This window comes from Penaeus vannamei, chromosome 24 (genome assembly GCF_042767895.1).
Source record: "Penaeus vannamei isolate JL-2024 chromosome 24, ASM4276789v1, whole genome shotgun sequence".
Lineage (NCBI taxonomy): Eukaryota > Metazoa > Arthropoda > Malacostraca > Decapoda > Penaeidae > Penaeus > Penaeus vannamei.
The window spans coordinates 27,241,659-27,249,694 of record NC_091572.1 but is presented as its reverse complement, the minus strand read 5'-3'; the positions used below and the strand labels follow the sequence as shown (position 1 = coordinate 27,249,694).

General features: G+C 32.8%; 1 protein-coding gene across 1 annotated transcript in view; it reads left to right on the top strand.

Annotated features, from left to right (window-relative positions):
* Positions 1-8,036, top strand: part of LOC113823659 (neuropeptide F receptor) — a 118,523-nt gene that overhangs the window by 48,798 nt on the left and 61,689 nt on the right. The window lies entirely within an intron of this gene.

Sequence of the window (8,036 nt, the reverse complement as noted above, 5' to 3'; positions counted from 1 at the left end):
AAAAAAAGAAGGTTGGTCTCATCTTATGTGAAATTCGATAAGCTTTCAGAAAATAACCTCAAATTTTTATTATCTCTTATCATTGCGTCACAATTACCAATTTTCTAAGGTAACATCAAAAAAATATTTCAGTCGACATCGAAAATCGCTGCTACCACCTAAAAAATAACGGTCGGACCTTGAAATTTTCAGGGGAGAACCGGGGGCCTAGAAACTCCTTGAAAATGCATTAAAGTCAATTTCGGCAAGGCTGGCGAAAATCGCCGAAAAATCACCAGTAGGTCCCCTTAAATCTTTACCACTCAAGATATGTCTGATAGCGCTGCCACCACCTGGAAAATCCGTCCAGGAACGAGTATTGGGTATGTCAAGTAGGAGACGTGTAGAAGAGAGTGAGAAACAATAGAAAAGGTGTTGATGAAGAAAGGTGTATCGGACAAATAACTCGAGGGTTTCCCGTGTTAGCGTGGCTTATCCAAGGAGAGTGCGTGTCAGTCTATGGATGATAGACTGATAGAAGGTATTTCAGTCAGGTTATTTATCTTTTAACTGTAAGGTTTTTAGCATAAAAAATCAAGTCGACATGGAAAATTGACTTCAAACTTTCTTCTATTTTAGCCTTTTAGTTTTATACTGTGGATCTTTCAGCATTCCAATTTAAACAAGTAATTTATTTTCAAATGTTTTTTTATCTTTACTTTCTGCATGGAAATTTTATCTTTCAATTGTTCTTTTAAATATACTTTTAATTATTCCATGGAGAGACATATTTTTTAGGAATTGGAAATTTAACGAGGAGGATCATAAAATACACTTGAAATTGTTTGCTTGTCATAAAACATAAAAAATACACGTAAAATACAGTAAACACAAAAAGAACATCAAACTTTAAAATGGCAAACCACACAAAAATACTTAAAACTGACTTTCAAAGGCAAAATGACAATAATATTTTTTTTTTTTTAAAACGCCATACATAAAAGCGAAATATGCTCTGAACTTGAAACTTAAAAACAATCGGAATAAAACAAAAGCCCTGCGCCTTATTAAAAATAAGAAAAGCTTAAGGTACCCATCGAATTGCCTTCAATTTCCACGTCATTACATCTGTAATAAAAAAAAAATAGCAAGTTATTATCATCTCCCATAAAAATTACCGAGCTGATATATATATAAAAAAGTGTAAGTAGAGAGATAAGGATAGAGGTATGGTAGAGAGGGATAGAGGTAGAGTAAGGTAAACAGGGGTAGAGGTAGAGTAAGGTAGAGAGGGGTAGAGGTAGAGTAAGGTAGAGAGGGGTAGAGGTAGAGTGAGGTAGAGAGGGATAAAGGTAGAGAGGGGTACAGGAAAAGTAAGGTAGAGAGGGGAGAGGTAGAGTAAGGTAGAGAGGGGTAGAAGTAGAGTAAGGTAGAGAGGGGTAGAGGTAGCTCAGTATTAGGTCCAAAGCTGTAATAAGATTAAAGGAACGGCACACAGAGAGCTCAGGAGAATTTGAGGACGAGGCCCACGATTTCCATCCTATATATAAAGTGATAAACGTAAAATCTGCATATAAGAAAGTGTACCCCTTATAGAATTAAGGAAAAATAACAAGAACTAAAAGAAAAGATAATTAAAAACGAGCTATTTCTCTTAATTAGCTAAAAAAAAAAAAAAAAAAAAAAAGTGCTTAAAAGTGTATGTAAAATTAGAGAAAACAGGCTTTAAGTCCGAAGCTAATTAAATAATTAAACTAATGAAACCAATAAAACAAACATAAAAATAAAGGTAATATATAAAATTCAGCCTGGCACTCACTTGCCTTACCTACCTGACACTTACTTGTCTTACCTGGCACTCACTTGCCTTACTTACCCGGCAGTTACTTGCTTTACTTACCTGGCACTCACTTGGCTTACTTACCTGGCACTCACTTGCCTTACTTACCCGGCAGTTACTTGCTTAACTTCCCTGGCACTCACTTGTCTCACTTCCCTGGAACTCACATACCTTACTTACCTGTTACTCACTTGCCTTACTTACCTGACACACATGCCTTACCTGACACTCACTTGTCTCACCTGACACTCAGTTGCCTTACTTACCTGGCACTAACCTGCATTACTTATGTGGCACTCACATGCCTTACTTACCTGGCACTCAAATGCCTTACCTGGCGCTCACTTGCCTTATTTATATGGCACTCACATGCCTTACTTTCCTGGCACTCACTTGCCTTACTTACCTGGCACTCACTTGAATTATTTTCCTGGCACTCACTTGCCTTACTTACCTGGCACTCACTTGCCTTACTTACCTGGCACTCACTTGCCTTAATTACCTGGCACTCACTTGTCTTATTTACCTGGCACTCACTTCCCTTACATACCTGGCACATATGTTTTACTTACCTGGCACTCACTTGCCTTACTTACCTGGCACTCACTTGCCTTACTTACTTGGCACTCACTTGTCTCACTTCCCTGGAACTCACATGCCTTACTTACCTTTTACTCACTTGCCTTACTTACCTGACACATATGCCTTACCTGACATTCAATTGTCTCACCTGACATTCAGTTGCCTTGCTGACCTGGCACTCACTTGCCTTATTTATATGGCACTCACATGCCTTACTTCCCTGGCACACTTGTCTCAATTAATTGACACTCAATTGCCTTCCTTACCTGGCATTCATTTCCCTTACTTTCCTGTCACTCATTTGCCATACTTAGCTGACACTTACTTGCCTTACTTACCTGACACTCACATGCTTTACTTACCTGTTACTCACTTGCCTTACTTACCTGACACATATGCCTTACCTGACACTCACTTGTCTCACCTGACATTCAGTTGCCTTGCTGACCTGGCACTCACTTGCCTTATTTATATGGCACTCACATGCCTTACTTTCCTGGCACTCACTTGTCTCAATTAACTGACACTCACTTGCCTTACTTACCTGGCATTCATTTCCCTTACTTTCCTGTCACTCACTTGCCATACTTAGCTGACACTTACTTGCCTTACTTACCTGGCACTCACATACCTTACTCACCTGGCACTCACTTGCCTTTTTTACTTGGCACTCACTTGAATTATTTACTTGGCACTCACTTGCCTTACTTACCTGGCACTCACTTGCCTTACTTACCTGGAACTCACATGCCTTACCTGGCATTCACTTATCCTATTAACCTGGCACTCATTTGTCTTTACCTGGCACTGACTTACCTTACTTACCTGGCACTCGCGTGTCTTACTTGGCTCTCACTTGCTTATTTACATGAAACTCACTTGCTTTACCTGGCACTCACTTGCCTTAACTGACACTCACTTGCCTTACTTACCTGGCATTCTTCTCTTACATACCTGGCACACATATTTTACTTACCTGGCACTCACTTGCTTATTTACCTGACACTCACTTGCCTTACTTACTTGGCACTCACTTGCTTTAACTGACACTCACTTGCCTTACTTGGCACTCATTTGCCTTCCCTGACACTCACATGTCTTACTTACCTGGCACTCACTTTCATTACTTACCTGGCACTCACTTGCCTTACTTACCTGACACTCACTTGCCTTACTTACCTGGCACTCACATGCCTTATTAACCTGGCACTCACATGCCTTGCTTACCTGACACTCACCTGTACTCACATGCTTTACTGCCTGGCACTAATTTCCCTTACTTACCTAGTATTCATTTGCCTCTCTTACCTGGCACTCACTTGCTTTACTTAACCGGCACTCATTTGCCTTACTTACCTGGCACTCACTTGTCTTACTTACCTGGCACTCACTTGCCTTACTTACTTGGCACTCACATGCCTTACATACCAGGCACTTCCTTGTTCTACTTACCTGGCACTCACTTGCCTTACTTACATGACACTCACAAGCCTTCTTAACTGGCATTCATTTGCCTTACTTACCTGACACTCACCTATCCTACTTACTTAGGATTATTTATTCTAACAATTCCATATATTTGTTTAAGATGCATATCCCCCTGTTTTGCCAGTATCATGCATGAATATTCACCTCCACATATCACAGGTCACGTGGCCACTCCTCGCCGTTTCATAGAAAATTCGTCTGTCGTATGTGAAAGGAATTAAAAGGATAAAGAGTCCGAACGCGAAATATGAGGTATAGAACACTAATATGTACAAACAAATATCACAATTTGTTATGAATTAATTTGTAGAAAAAAAATGAAAAGGGCCAATAACATTTACACCTTTTATCTCATCCAGCACTGAAGCTTTCTGTGTATTTCCAGTGCATTTTTCTGTCCTTATTGCTCTAGATATTTCTTCACATACTGCTAGGCGAACTGGAGGCAAAGTTAACGATGTCGTTCATTCAACTTCTCTGATGACGATCTGTGATGTATCCCATCTGCATATAATCGTTCTCTTCACCGTGCGTCCAGTTACCAAGAGCTTTAGTCTTCATAAAGTTTAGCTGCAGTGGCGAGAGAGGGCGGTCGTTATGGGTGCCCTCCTCTCCCACCTTATCTATCTGTATACCTTCGCCCGGAAGATGACCAGCTCTCTGAATATATTACTTAACCTCACCCCAGTGTAACAGTCTTTATTTGCGATTTCAGTTTGCCTTCGAGCCTCGTTCTGACCTCGGATTTTCCATGTCATTATGAGGTCTTAGACCATCGAATGTATTTTCCTTTAGGTTTAGCATACGTTAGGATTAGCTATTCAGGATAATGACGAATATTCAGTGGCATAAACATATGAAATATACGATTTCTTGTTATTCTTTTTCTAAATAGTTTTTTTTTTTTTTTTTTAACTACTCCGGGCGAACAAATAAGCTTTTTACAAACCGGGAAGTTATTATTTCTAAGATAATGAACAGAAAATTTATTTTAATTTGGTTTGGTATACTAATCTCATCTATACCTACGTACATACTGCGTTACATTGCGTTAACAAATACCTCCCCCAAAAAAAGGCAAATAACAGTTAAAGCGAGAAATTCTAATTTCAGTAGAGTAAACAAGATATACAGCACATATATTTGGAGTCGGTTCTTGGAGTTTTGCTATTCACCCTCTTTGGAACAAGCAAACGTAATTTCTTCCTCAGCTGTTCGAATTAGGGTGCGACTCAAAGAAACATTAAAGTGTATGCCTTAATAATAGCTGATTATAAATATTTTATCAACATCAACAATTATGATTTCGAATTTCCATAGACCCTGGACACACACACACACTGATAACGGGTCTATATATGTGTTTACTTCATGCTCTATACTGAAGAAATTAATTCCTGTTTATTTATTCTCTTTGGTTCTACCAAAAAAAAAGGAAAAAAAAAACAATCACTGTAATACTACGATCAGCCATAGCTAGATGGTACAGTCACCATAAGTATTTCCAAAGGTATCAGTCATTTTACATATATTTTTAGTGGATTTAGTTGACATAAAAATGTTTAAAGCATTAAACTTTTTCGTATTTCAAGAAATATCCAGCTGCAATTGATACTTCTGTTGAAAGAAGGGGGAAATGCCGCCTCCCCACCTTAGGTGTTGCCATTTCGATAAACAAATGATTCCAGGATATTGCATTTAAAAAATATTCTCTAACAAATTCAACGATGAATATTATTACATGTTTTGCTATCACTTATTAGAAGAAAACTAAAGATCAAATGGCTTACTTAGTCTTAAAAATATTCACTAATGCACTCGTTGGTCATTTATATTCAACTAATCACACTCTTTGTTACAATCTACCTAGGGTTTTAGCCTTATTCATGAAAATTCTGTTTACGCTCTAGTTACTTAGGTTTGTTGCCAGATGAAATACTATATCTATCTATCTATCTATCTATCTATATATATATATATATATATATATATATATATATATATATATATATATATATATAATTTTATGTACACACACACACACACACACACACACACACACACACACACATATATATATATATATATATATATATATATATATATATATATATATATATATATATATATATATATATATATACATGTATATTATTTTATGTACATATATATATATATATATATATATATATATATATATATATATATATATATATATATATATATGTATATATATATATAAAAATTTTATGTACATATATATATATATATACATATATATATATATAATTTTATGTGTATATGTATATATTATATATATATATATATGTATATATATATATATATATATATATATATATATATATATATATATATATATATAATTTTATGTGTATATATACATATACATATATATATTATATATACATATATATACATAATATATATATATATTATATATATTATATATACATATATATACATAATATATATATATATATATATATATATATATATATATATATATATATATATATATATATATATATGTATATATATGTATATATATATATTATATACATATATATACATAATATATATATATATATATATATATATATATATATATATATATATATATATATATATATATATATATATATATATACATATATATATATATATATATATATATATATGTATATATATATATATATATATATATATATATATATATATACATATATATATATATATATATATATATATATATATATATATATATATATATATATATATCCATACATATATAATATATGTATAATATATCCAAATATATATATATATATATATATATATATATATATATATATATATATATATATATATATATATATATCCATACATATATAATATATGTATAATATATCCAAATATATATACATGTATATATATATATTATATATACATATATATAAATATATACATATATATCATATACATATATGTATATCTCTATATATATATATGTATACAAGAATATATGTATATATGTGTATAAACAAATATGTATACACGTCTTTACACTTATATACATATACGTGTACACACGTATATGTATATATGTGTATTTATATATGTGTATAAATGTATGTATGAGTAACTTTTGAAATGAAAACATTAATTGTTTTAATATTTGTTTATTATACTGAAGGAGTCAAAATTATAGTTAATCTGATCGTAAGTGAATTAGGCTTACATATATATACTTTTTTTTAATACATTTAAGAGAACAGGGCTTTCATTATTTCACAAATATCTAGTGCAACAGCATATCAATTATTTTTACAAGGAATCTATATATATTATAAAATAATCATCCCTAATTTCTACAAAATCTTCTCTCCACTTAAAAAAAAAAAATATATATATATATATATATATATATATATATATATATATATATATGTGTGTGTGTGTGTGTGTGTGTGTGTGTGTGTGTGTGTGTGTGTGTGTGTGTGTGTTAATAAATACTATATAATCATTTATGCTCTGAAATTCATGATCTGATTAATGGCGCTTTAGTTTAGTGAAAACCAGAATAGGACTGCTGCATTGGCCTTCTACGCTTCGGCAGAATTGCACTGCATCCCTAATAATATTTTGTATATTGTTAGAGTGGGTATTTTCATTATTATTATATGTTGTTCTGTAAGAAAAACACAGATTCCTTAGATTTTAGAAATTTCCGCATACAGCAATATCACAGCCATGGCTCTTCAGCAAAGGCCATCTTCACATTTTATCGATATTTGTTTTTGTTTTAGTTTTTCTTGTGTAATAATTCATTTGTGTGTGCTGTACCAGCACAATAGAGTATTTCGCCAAAGAAAACACATGTTGGCAAACATTTTTATGAATTAATGAATATGAAATAACTAAAGCACAGACCAACGATGTAAACAAACGACCTATTTTTCCTCAGAAACTTGTCTCAAACTTTAGGCTCAGAAATGTCTGAGAACTTTCTTGGATACCCGCCCAGAATTATTGTGATTTTTTTTTTTTCTTTGTCACATTTTTTACAGCATGGATATCAAATGATATATGAAATAGTTATAAAATATAACCATCTCTTACTTTATTG